Source organism: Cydia fagiglandana, chromosome 16 (genome assembly GCF_963556715.1).
Source record: "Cydia fagiglandana chromosome 16, ilCydFagi1.1, whole genome shotgun sequence".
Classification (NCBI taxonomy): Eukaryota; Metazoa; Arthropoda; class Insecta; order Lepidoptera; family Tortricidae; genus Cydia; species Cydia fagiglandana.
Genome location: NC_085947.1, coordinates 11677534 through 11691473, shown reverse-complemented (window position 1 = coordinate 11691473; position 13940 = coordinate 11677534).

The window sequence follows — 13940 nt, the reverse complement described above, 5'->3', positions numbered from 1 at the left end:
ACGGAACCCTCGGTGGGCGAGTTCGACTCGCACTTGTCCGGTTTTATAAACCCCTACTCAAGTGCAATGTGACGTACCCTATATTGAGAGTATCGAGACTGGACTAGTGAATTGATTCCACCAGGGAGCTACGCTAGCCGGACAATTTTCGTTGTGGTTCAATCGATAAATAGCTGCATTGTCCCCAGGCGGCAGACGGCAAACTGTTTTAAAATATCAAAGGAGGCTGGAGATGAGATGAGTCGCAGGAGGGAAGCTGTCTAGACTTTATATCCGAAAACAATAAGTCAAAGTATTTGATTTATTTAATCTGTAACTAGCAATGTAAAAATTGCAGAACATTCCCAAAAAGCGGAAACGTTCTCGAGAATGTTCTCAGAATATTCCTGCAACATGGAAATTATTGTTTAAACAAGAGAATATACTTGAAATAAAGTTTAAATAGGCATAACTTAAAACTAAATGTTCTTATACATATATTATTGTCTATTACAGTTAGCTATTTTGTTGATGTGATAAATTTACCAATAAGTTGCTTAAATTCTCACTGTATATCAGAGAACATTTCGACTTTCGACAATATTTTCCAAAAATTTTTTTTGTTTAATTAGAATCTAGAGGCCTCTATCTCCCGCCATGCCAAATCTCAGCGCGCTCGGACCAACTTGAAAAAAATTAAAAAAAAAGTCGGCCTTTTTGATTTTTTTTTAATGCAGATTGTTTTGCCTCTATGACATTTGGTCGAGCACCCCCCACCTATCACGCACCGTTTAAAAGTTGCCATACAAAATAAAAGTGGCCTGTTTTCCCACAATTGTAGCATTTTCCAAAAAAAAAAATTCATAGGTGTCTAGGGGATCCCGAGATTCCGTGACCAAAATTTCAGCGCGCTAGGACAAAATTAAAAAAGTTTAAAAAAAATGTCGGCCATATTGAAAAAAAATGGCGGCGTCAAAAACTGCCAGGGTCCCTCTATGACATTTGGTCGAGCACCCCCCAGCTAAGTCTGACCGTTTGGCCGGGCCGTCATACATTTTTCTGACCGGAAGCGGACGACCAAAAGTCGGAAAATTCTGGGGGTAAGGACTACACCTAAACTATCGTGAATATTCATGGTATAAACAACGATAAATAAATAAATTCTCGTTCTCAGAAGTTCTCAGAAGTTACCGAGAATTTCTCATGTGGAAAGTTTCGCAACTTTGGAAAGTTCTCCTGCGTGCCTTGCTATCTGTAACACAGTATTAGGACGTATGGAAACTTGTACCTATAGTTCATCAATTTGAACTATATATAACTATTCTGAGCCATTTTACACTTTGTCTGTCTATGATGATAATTAAAGGGCTAACATCTCGTATTATTGTAATTGTAAGGTGCGAAGTCGCAGCGTGGATTTCGATTGACGCAATATTAGTTTCTGTATACGGTTATTATTTATGAGTCTGGGGGCCTATTCTGATAATTCCTAGCTACACAATTTCTATAATTTAGTCATGCACACAGACAATTAAACATGTTGCTAAACTATGCCATAATAGGGTCGAACACCAAATTTTAATAGAAAATAAGATAAAAGTACCTAGTAACTATTTTCACAACAATATTGTCTCATAGAACTATTTACTTATGTTTATTTTCATACCCCTAATGGTAACATTCCATTTCTAACCGCAGCTGCACTACCGGTACTGAACGCGCCGCTGTCATTGTCAATTTCCATAGTAAAATGAACAGTAGTGCAGCTGTCGTTGGAAATGGACTGTCACCTTAAGTTACTTTCAAATCCAATTTCTGTCACTGCTGTCAGTCCATAATTCTGTTCAATTGTCATGGATCTCTTTCGCTCACGAGTTACAGACCTAAAAAAATATTTACCTATTTACCCTTTACGAGTATGAAGTAAAATGTATTTATATTATCAGGCTCAGCGCGGAGGTGAATAAAGTAAATATCAAATTAAGATAACATTTCACTGGCCCAATATTATAGGGATATTACATTTTCAAGATAATTGAAATTCGACCTAATGTCACTATGATAATGTTCAAATTTCAGTTGGATAAAAGTGTAAAATAGAACCCTGTAATATTGGGCCAGCGATTTGGTATCAACCCAGGAGGTTTGTTATTTCAATTTTGTTTTCAGACAAAACAAACATAAGGACATGTACGCACGCACATCGGTCAAAGTATCCAATTTTTTCATGTCTCGAGGGAAACACGCAGAGATAAGCTCCTTTTACACAAAAGGGTTGAAATAACGTACTTATCTCAAAATTGTATTTTTGATATGAAAACGTTACTATTTCTTACAAAAATCCAACATCAAATACCGCAAAACGTTTTCTTTCAAGACTCCAGCGGAGTGTGAACTCCTTTGATGAGCGATACATTGATTCCTAACACGCCGCGCAATTTTCTCTAATAGAGAAGCTTTGCGATATTCGCTGGGAAATATCTGTAACATGGCTGCCTAACCCTCGTAAATTCCCTCACACCTTTCGGTTGCAAATCCAATAAAGCGTGACCCATTTAAGTTTCTAAACGCGCTACGTTAACGTCTTTAAGCCTTGAAGGCAGAAGAGTTACGGGGGTCTAGCTTATTTGGTTACATACTACGTTAGTGCTTGGCAATATTTTATGGCGAAACACATTATGGTTCTAATCGTTTGCAATAATTTTATTGGCTAATTTATTGCTTGCTGTTTTATTCATTACACTATATCACCAGAATATTTATTTATTTATTTAATCTTTATTGCACAGAAGAAACAATTATCGTACAAAAGGTGAACTTAACGCCACCAATGATATTCTAAATTCACTATTGGTAATGGTGGCGACAGAGTTTTCAGAGTTAAGTATCAACAGGAGTGCAAGAGAATACCTAAACAAATATTACATTTTCACGTAATTTGGAGGTTATCCCAGGAGTAGATGCTGCAAAGTCGCTTAGTTCACCGCCCACATTGTTAACTGTACTTACCTCGGTAGACCTTATGCCTCTTGTAATAAGGTCCACCGATGGACAGTTAATAGTGTGGCCTGTGGTACCACGCTGGAGTGCAGCATTTTAAAATGCGACGACTTGGCATTTTATTTTCGTGTCTGCATTATTCTGCGCGGCAAGAGATAATGTTTTATACGGGTTTCCTCTTTCCTTGTCTATTTGTTATCTCGAGATGGTTATGAAACTTTTTTCTTACTTTTTCATAGTTTTCTTATTATGAATACACGTTTTTTATTAAAAATAAGGTTTTGTTAAAATATTTTTAAGTTTTGATGTGACACGGGCTGTTCGTGCACTTAACATAAAATATTGAAAATAATATAGGTTGAATAATGTTACTATTCGACCGAATTTTACATTTATCGCGTGAGCAATTATCGCTTATTGTCGTTCTATTAAGATACCGCAGGCGTATTCTGATTTTAATAACATGATATGTCAATTGTTCACTGTTTTGTTTTTGTTGTGTTGTGTTTGTTGTCACCTGTTTGTGAACTGGATCAGATCTGTCGGTGTCAAAAATGACGTTTTTGGTTGTAAAAAATTACAATTTTGACACTGACTGTTCAGATCGATAACCAATTCAGATCTATGTAATTCATATCCTGTTACTAAAATCAGAATACGCCCGTCAGTTTTTTGCGTAGTCACGTTGTATTAGACCGACCCCTTAGAAGCAAAGCCAGTATCAACAGGTGCCTTTATTCAATTACAAGTATTGTTAATAGAGTTGCACGACAGAGCCTCACTTTACCTTTAAAATCACTTTACCCTAAATGAAACAGTAATTCTTCCCGTACCCCATTTGTATGTAAAGGTCGTGTAATAAAAAGTCGTTCGAACACCAAACTCCGGGCAACGCCGCACACTCGGGATTTGGCAAATATTCCGACAGGCCGCTCTCCTCCGGCAATGAATTACCCAATAAAACCAAATTGAACAAAATAAATATCCCATTATGCCTGTTTTTCTATTTCCCCTGAATTTTAGGGCGGCTTTATAAAGTGTTTTTCCGTGTAACGATTGATTAGGGACATATTGTTTCAATTTTAATCTGTGATGTACGCTCCAATCAGCTTACGCGGGTGATGTTTTCCACATCTGGCGTAGTTCAAGAACGAATAACGCTAGAGTACAGAAAAATACTTAATTGTAAATAATTCTGTATCACTTACGTTTATTTATGGCCTTCTGCCATAAAAAACGTAGATTTTACGCGATTAAGTCCCGTGTTAGTTATAAAAGTATGCGTGAAAATCGTGTTAGTTTAAATCAATAACAATATACTTAATGCTGTATGAAATAACTGTGTCCACCAGATAGATCTGGTGGGCGCTGTAGACAGCGCCTTCAAATAAAGTGAATCTTAAAAACAACAAGAAATATAATATATTATACTTATTTAATTCAGCTTTGCCGACTTTGCAGTTGCAGTACTTTGTCTGTTTTTCTCGGAGCTCTTAAAGAAAAGCAAATGTCTTGCTCGTCGATGCAGTGTAAAACGGAATCTCGAAGTCAATTGCACTGGTACTTAATTTTACATAGTAAATTCATTGAGGGGAAATTCACCGACAACGCAAGGCGAAACTTTGCAAAGTTTCTCGGATCTGATACCGCCCGATCGCCGCCGCCGCCGACCAACCGCCACTGGCTCACTTTTTCTCACTTCTGTGTACTTTGTTTCTTAGTCAAATTGAAATTTCTAGAGACCGGAAGGAAAATTTCCCAAATTAACGAAGCCACTTATTTTGATAATGGGAATATTTGAAAGAGATCTTAATAGAGGGATCGTTAAATATTGTAATTAATTTTAATGAATACATTTTCGGATTTATTGCGTAAGGTTTGCATTGTTTAATATTGGAATATGAAGGGCGGTAGGTATGTTTTTAATTAAAAATGCTGAGAATTTTATGATAACAGGCGTCTACACAACCCAATTAAACGGAAGCCAGCCCGCGGCAGAGGTTCATGTATATTAATTGTCTAGATGTAGATGTAGTACAATGTACACCGTTTCTCATACTGTCTTCCGAATCGCACACTACATAGTGAAGATTGCAATAGAGGATATTAGATATTGTCTTGGCTGCAACATCTGTGTCTGTGTCATGTAGTTACATAAGAAATTTATTCTGATAAAGTGTTACAGTCATGTTCTAGAGCATAAGCACGACGGCATTTATGTCAAACTAGGTCTTGATATTAGTTGTTTATTTATGGAACGAACGCTGACAGTTACATACTGGTTGACAATGATTTTAATTTGTAGTTGCAATTATGTTATAAAATTATTTACGCTTACCTATGCAATATATGTATAATTTTCATGGGTATACATATTTTATTCCTAAAACAATTTCTATGATTTTATAAAAAAATGTCAAACAGAATACTTTGTATGCCTTAAAATTGTGTCAACATCATAAAAAAATATTGTGTTTACTAAGAGAAAGTTAAACATTTCCCTCAAGCTACTCTCCCTTGCTCAAAGAAACAACAAACTGACTAAATCACAGCAAGGACCCGTTTACATGAGAGCTCAGTTTACTCTGAGACAAAAGTGAAAACCAACTTACAGCTCGATAGCATCCGAGCGACGTTGGATCCACTCTGGGCGAGATAAGATGAACATGTGACTGTACTTACCTACAATTTAGTGTAGGAACTAAGTCGTTAAGCTGAGATTGTGTTCAATAACGCCAGATGAACGGATTTAGTTGTGTTAATTTAATTAGAAACGATTACAATAATAATGATTAAAACTAAATAAATACGAATTAACTAGGTATAAGATTGTTATGTGTAATAAAGTTCTGACGTTGATTATTATGTGTATTAAAGTTATGACTTTTCTTCTTGCTATCAGTTTTTTCTAATGGTGCATACCTACTTAGAATGACAGTTTATTTTCCGCTTCTTCCATAACAATAGCGATAAAATTTATTGCACGAGCTAAAATGCCATGGAAATATATTGTTAAGAAAGTAAAGTGAGTTTGACCTCCTTTAAGTTATCGGCTGGAAGTTGGCCAATCTTCGTCCATTGTTTTAGCCGGGAATTTTGAAAGTGGACACATACATTACGCTCGTAGCTCTTGTGTCTGGGTTTCGCGCCTCCCGCAATTTTCATTGCATTCTCAAATTTATTGCAAAGAAAATATTTGTAGTAAGGCTTTAAAGTGTTTTACATAATGTAGTAATTACTACACTTATCTTTACTGTAACAATCAAAATATGAGCATCAGTTCTTCTTCTTTGACATTTTACTATTTGCAGTGTGTCATGGTCAACTGTAGATATAGGCATTTTATACTTACTTACTACTTACTGCCGTGGCGCAGCGACCCGAAGTGGATCTTGGCCTCTGACACTAAGGAACGCCATGCTTCTCTGTCTAGGCATTTTATATATTTGTTATTTTGTTACTTGTAATTTTTATCTTATTTCATTTATTTTCGCCCTCTTTTATAATTTTATTGATCTTCCTCTAGTCTATTGTACTCAGTGCTATATTTGTCTACCGCTCTTCATCAATTTTCATCTACTCAAAGGTTAACTGGAAGAAATCTCTAAAAAGGATGTTTGCCTTTGTACAATAAAGAGTTTATACATATACATACATACATTATACTCTTAGTACCTAAGCATTCAGTCCAAAGTTTAATTATACTACGACGTACATCCTCGAGATTTATATATATACGTTTACAAAGTAGTATTCATTTTTCAATGTACTAGGCATCGCACAATATGTTTAAAGCAAAGAAACATAAAATAAAAAGTACCCTAACTGACATTCCCCTCCCCCGCCCCTCACGCCGCGCTCCCACTCATCGCCAGCAATCGTCATTCGTTTTTTTTGTGCGGGCATCGCAACATCGATATAGTGATTACTGATTACCTACCTAATTATTACGTGTTTTTTCTTATAATCTAGTTATCTTTAATTATTGTGTGCCTTGTGGTATAATGGGAAAACGAAAACACAAGGACAGGGACTCCCATATAAGAAGAAAAATACGGCGGTTACAAGAACGCTTGCGATATAACTCCACAGACTCGAGCGGGGGTAAGTTTTGTTTCCGTGTACTGGAATATCAAACGGAAAACGACCTTATCTCGCGCGCTTAGCGCGCACAATAGACTGGTGATCCTTCCTTCCTAGAAATATGTACCTACTATTTTTCTTTGTAGGATTATAAAAGTGTTTATTAAATCACTTTTTAAATATCGTGTTTAAAACGACAAATAATAAGGTAAACCCCCTATAGCTCAACATTTATGTACATAACTAGACATATTATGGTTTTTGGTTATACTTCATGATGCGGTCATGAATGATACCTATTTAGCATTCTATGCTTGTCTGATACCTTTATTGGAGTTTGACGCTTAGCGCTTTGACAACTATACTCCATGATGCGGTCATGGTTGATAGTTATAATGTCTGCGCCGACCTTAGGCACCTAGTAGCAAAATACACTCCATGATGCGGTCATGGTTGGTATTCTTATGGTCTATTCCCAACTTAAGAGTTCTTAAGGTTATACTCTGTGACGCGGTCATAGTTGATAACCAATCAGTCTATCGCAACGTGTTTGCGATCATGACTAAATGTTTTTTAAATTACGATTTATTAAGACATTCTTCTCGATACGGTTTCAGAAAGCCCTAGAAGCGAATACGCGAGTTATGATCCTGGTTCACCGCCACCCGATGAATACTATGAGGCGCCTTTTTCTGATGAGTCAGATGATTCGATTATATTACGCCCAAGGTCGACCGCGTGTTTGCCCGGGTCAGCTCCTGGAAACGAATCTGGCACTGTAAACTCAGCTCCAAATTTGGATATAACTGTCCCGCCAGGTGATAGCTCGACTGGTAATGACCATGCCCCATCCGCTAATGGGGCTGCAGCCGACAGCGTCGCGCCTTTGCCGGATGACATCCTTGCGGCGCTCGGCGATCCCCAAGACAAGGACGAAAAGCTGGGTCCTAAAATATCGGAGGAAATCTCTGAACGCTGGGGTAGAATTATTGTGAACGGTCTAACCAAAGAACAGAAGCAAGATATATTGGAGAAGGCGCTAATACCAGAAAATTTTCTTCTACTGAAGGCTCCGCAGCTCAATCCTGAAATTGCACCGATACTGAGCGAAACCGTTAAAAATAGGGATAAAAGCATAGAAAAAATTCAGCAACACCTTGGTATAGGTATAGCTGCCCTGTCAAACCTCACGTCCAAAGTTATAAAAAGTGACGTCAACAAAATTGAGATGCTCCAGAACCTCTCTCAAGTAAGTAAAATCCTATCGGATTTACACTACGAAAGCACCATGCACAGAAGAAAATTGGTCTCCCAATGTCTAGACAAAAATTTCCATAATATTGTTAAAGACGTTAAGAGAGATGCTTATCTCTTTGGAGCCAATCTGGGCGAAAAAATAAAAACATCAAAAACGGCAGAAAGATCTGGCCTGCAAGTTAAACGAAGTGATGGAAGGAATGAAAATGCGACCAGGAAGTACACCTATCGGGAAAACTGGAGAGGCCCACCCAGAAGACAGGGGCCAGGACCTCGCAGACAGGGTGGGCCGAGGAACCGATATTACAACCAACGGCCATACAGACGCCCTCCACCAGCTGCAGACCGACCACCAGCGGCGCCGAAGCCGAGCCCCAAGAATCCGAAGACGACTTAACTAAGGTAACGTCCCACGCAGGACGATTACGCTACTATTTTAATATTTGGCGTGAGCTGACCGATGACCCCGTAATATTAGGATACGTGAAAGGGTTTGTTATCCCATTTGATAAACCAGTGGTACAATTAGGCTCAGTTCCCCAGAACAACGATTTTACTATACCTGAAATTGAACATTTGAATTTAGCAATTTCTAAATTACTTGATTCGGGCGCAATAGTACCCTGCAATAAAAACGTACCTGGACAGTTCCTCTCAAAAATTTTTCTTACCCCTAAAAAAGATGGCACTTTTAGGTTTATACTAAATTTGAAGAGCCTCAACAAATTTATTGCTCCACAACATTTCAAAATGGAGGATATGCGAACAGTTAACAAACTTATGTCAAAAAACTGTTTTATGGCCACTATTGACTTAAAAGATGCCTATTTCCTGGTGCCTATAGACAAGTCTAGTAGGAAATTTTTAAGGTTTCAGTTTCAAGGTCATTTATATGAGTTTCAGTGCCTACCCTTCGGATTGTCCCTTGCCCCAATGGTGTTCACGAAACTGATGAAGCCATTTATAACCTCTTTGAGAAATAAAGGCCTTATTTTAGCTATATATCTAGATGATATAATCTGCATGGGTTCTACCTTTACCGATTGTCAAAATTGCGTCCGGGAAACAATTAGTCTGCTAATTAAGCTAGGGTTTGTTATAAACTACGACAAAAGTCATCTTATTCCTAGTCAAACTCAAACCTTTCTTGGTTTCGAACTTGATTCGAGAGAAATGTGTCTCAAGTTACCCTTAGGGAAACGCCAAAAAATCTATGATCGCGCTAAAACAATTTGTAAACAGCGCTCTATAGTCATAAGGGAATTCGCAAGTTTTCTTGGCCTGCTATGTTCTGCTTGCCCAGCAGCTGCTTATGGGTGGGTCTATACCAAGCGTTTTGAGCGAGAAAAATTTCTAGCACTTAAACAATACGGGGACGACTTTGACAAATCCATGTTATTATGTCCTAATCTTAAGTCAGATTTTACCTGGTGGATTGATAATATTATGACTGCTAAAAACCGCATACGCACCGGACGATATGCACTAGAAATATTTTCAGATGCCTCTCTTACCGGTTGGGGAGTAGCATGTAATACTGAAAGAACGGGAGGCTTCTGGAACGACGATGAATTGAAATGTCATATAAATGCGTTAGAACTCAAAGCCGCATTTAATGGCCTTAAATGTTTTGCTAATCACCTTTATGACACAGAAATATTGTTGCGCATAGATAATACCACAGCAATATCCTATATTAATAGGTGCGGTGGCGTTCAATTCAAACACTTAAATGATTTAGCTCGCGAAATTTGGCAGTGGTGCGAAACTAAAAAACTTGTCGTCTTCGCATCATATATTAAATCTAAAGATAACTTTGAGGCAGACGAAGAGTCTAGACGATCTAATATAGACACCGAATGGAGCCTATCCCAATCCGCCTTTGACACGATTGTTACCAATTTCGGCCGTTTAGATATTGACCTTTTTGCGAGCAGAATCAATGCTAAATGCCCTAATTACGTTTCGTGGAAACGCGATCCCGAAGCCTTTAATATTGATGCCTTCACGATAGACTGGAGTGCCTACTTGTTCTATGCGTTTCCTCCTTTTTCACTTATTCTAAAGTGTCTACGCAAAATTATTAACGACCGAGCAACCGGAGTTGTCGTAGTACCGTATTGGCCAAGCCAACCCTGGTATCCGTTGTTTACTAAATTATCGATAGGCAGTCCTATCTATTTCGGGCCTGATCATGACTTGCTTCTATCTCCTTTCAGGGGCAGTCACCCACTTTGGAAAAAGCTTACCCTGGTGTCATCTCTATTATCAGGGAAGCGTACTCAAGACAATTATTAAGTCCAGAAATAATTGATATATTAATAGCATCATTAGCAAAATCATCCTTAAAACAATATGATTGTGCATACAAAAAATGGTGGGGTTTTTGTGAGGAAGTAAAACATGACTTCTATACGATTGATATTCCTGTAATACTTACGTTCTTTACAGCACAATTTAAAAACGGAGCAAGTTACTCTTCTTTAAGTAGTCTGAGATCAGCATTGGCTCTGATACTGGGTAAACGTCTTAGTGAAGACGAACGAGTAAGTCGTTTCCTAAAAGGGGTATTTAGGATCAAACCAAATTTGCCTAAATATCACAGTACCTGGGATCCAAATTCAGTACTTGATCATTTGTCAAACTGGTATCCCAACGAAAATTTGTCACTGGACAAACTTACAAAGAAAATGGTGGCTCTGCTCGCGTTGTCAACTGCACAACGTGTGCAGACGCTATCACTTATTCAACTATCCAGTATCACAACCACTGCTTCAGGTATAGAAATCATGATCAGTGATCTGATCAAAACTTCTGCTCCAGGACGCATTAATCCGCGGCTCATTATACCTTATTTCACAAACAAAGTACAAATATGTCCGGGAAAGACATTATCCGCCTACATAGAGATGACAAAACACCTTAGGAATCAGCCTCAGTCAGACAAATTAATATTAACTATCAAAAAACCCGTACACAACGCTAGCCCGGCGACTATCGCTCGTTGGATTAAACAAGTGCTATCGGAAAGCGGAATAGATACTACTATCTTCTCCGCCCATAGCACACGCCACGCATCCACTTCGGCGGCTAATAGGAAAGGTATCTCAATAGACCTTATAAAACGAACCGCAGGATGGACCGGAAATTCATTGATTTTCGCGAAATACTATAATCGCCCCTTGACTAGTGTAGAGGATAGTGTCTTTGCGGAAGCAACTTATGATCATGTTTAGACGTAAGTCTTAGTCAAGCTTTGTTTGTACCAATCATTAACTAACAATTTACCTAATAAACGATTGATTATGGATGTTCACTTTGTTATTTGCGCCTATTTTAACATTGGCTCTAAACATCTACTTTGTAAACGTATATATATAAATCTCGAGGATGTACGTCGTAGTATAATTAATGGTTAAACGAACTTACCTTAAGTGAAGTTTGGCCATAATTATACAAGACGCACATCCGAAGAGATTTATAACCCTCCCAAGCCCACGCACTTTCGCAGAAACTAACCCCAAAAATTTATAAAATAGGCGCTTTGCTCTAAAAATAATGACGATTGCTGGCGATGAGTGGGAGCGCGGCGTGAGGGGCGGGGGAGGGGAATGTCAGTTAGGGTACTTTTTATTTTATGTTTCTTTGCTTTAAACATATTGTGCGATGCCTAGTACATTGAAAAATGAATACTACTTTGTAAACGTATATATATAAATCTCTTCGGATGTGCGTCTTGTATAATTATGGCCAAACTTCACTTAAGGTAAGTTCGTTTAACCATTAAATATAATTAGATGTGACACCAACGTATGCCAGTCATGTCAACTAAATGCAAGTATTGCAACTATTCCAATCTCGAACAGTGTTGCTAATTGCACAGAGTTGCTGCAGCCGTGTATTTCTGTTCCCTATACCTATCGGGGGCTAGTCGATCGCTGAAGAAATCCACTAACTGGTGAACTTACCTAGTACCTTTGACGTAGAGATCTGGGTCTAGTTACATCGGAGAATGACATAGGTCATCAGTGCAATATGTAGGTCAGTGCTAGTGTCTTGACAAGTTACTTATATCAGCTTCTCTGTAAGTAAACCATTTAAAAACAAGTAAACTCACAAAACAAACAGTTCGTCATGAAGTTAAAATAAAGATGGCTATCATTTTCAAATCAATTATTATTGTTATTATATTATTGGGAGCATATAATGTCCCACTGCTGGGCAAAAGCCTCCCCCCACTTTTTCCAGTCTTCCCGATCCTGTGCAGTCTCTGGCTATTCCTTTAAAAAGGAGTCTAACTCGTCTCGCCATCGCCGACGTGGTCTGCCAAATCCTCGTTTTGATCTGGGCTGCCACTCTGTGGCGATCTTGGCCCACAGCTCACTCGGCTCAAATCAATTAATCAATCAATTTTATTTTGCTCTAGTAAGGTGCAAAATGGGTCATGTTCTCATGTTGCACATGACATAATATAATTATGTCACCCGAGGGGTTACATTATGTTTATCAGGTTTAAACTAATTGAAAGAACAGGAACATACGGTTGTTTCGGTTTATTATTGATGTGATAAAAAAGAGTAAAATACTCTACTCTAAAGAACTAACCAGTAACCAACAATATATTTAATGGTTCACCGAGCGTTCGTTTCGCCTGCATTTAGTAAGCGAATGGAATTCATGAATCTGTGCTTCGCTACGCTCCTTGGAGCAGAAAGTCTGAACTCAGCGGCGCTACCCCGTCAGTTACGATCTCGTATGTTAATGTAGACGTCTTATTGGAGTTGGACTTTGCGGCGAGTGCACGCGGAGGGCTTAGTCGTCTCTTAGTATTCGAGTATTTTGTATTTTGTCCAACGGAACCAGTTTCGGAAGGAGGAATCCAGAGGTCGCTCAAACGAAAAATGTATAGGTAGGTTTATTTGTAAATAGTAAAAACAATTTTGTACTAAATATACGAGTAAATGTACTAAATCACTGATTTTTAGGTAACTATTTCTTTCTTCAGTAATTAATCATGTAAGTAAGTATATATCCTTTATTGCACCATAAAGTTAAAAAATACAAAAAGCGAAATACAAACTTAAGACTAATTAAAGTGATCACAAAAATTCTCATGTTTTTTAGAGATACCTCCAACAATACAACCCAGTTTTTAATATACATAACGGTAGTCCCAAAGAGGAAATTGGATTTGAAGTGGCAGACATTAGGCAAAGCGTTGTAGGGTAAAATGTGGAGTGAATGAGTGATAACAAACATGCGTGCGGCCGTGCGCTTATGGAGATGTCTGCTCTTGGAATAAGCACAAGTATTTTTGTTGAGGAATTATACCTTTTTACATTTCTTTTTCTACTTACGGCTAGAAATTTAAAATGAATATTTGCATATGTTTTCACAAACTTCCTTTTTATTGTACGTCGAATTCATACATAAACATACGCTCCGGCCGTTTTTGTCTCTCGGTTATACCAGAATAACATCAATAGTCGCCCGAAGAGAGATCCTTTTCTACAAACGTATTGTTGTAAATTTCCTAAGACAATTGTCAGCCAATAACAATTTTGTCAGCGAAATGCAGGCGAAAATCCTACAAAACGTTACCCAAAATCCGAATGAATCCC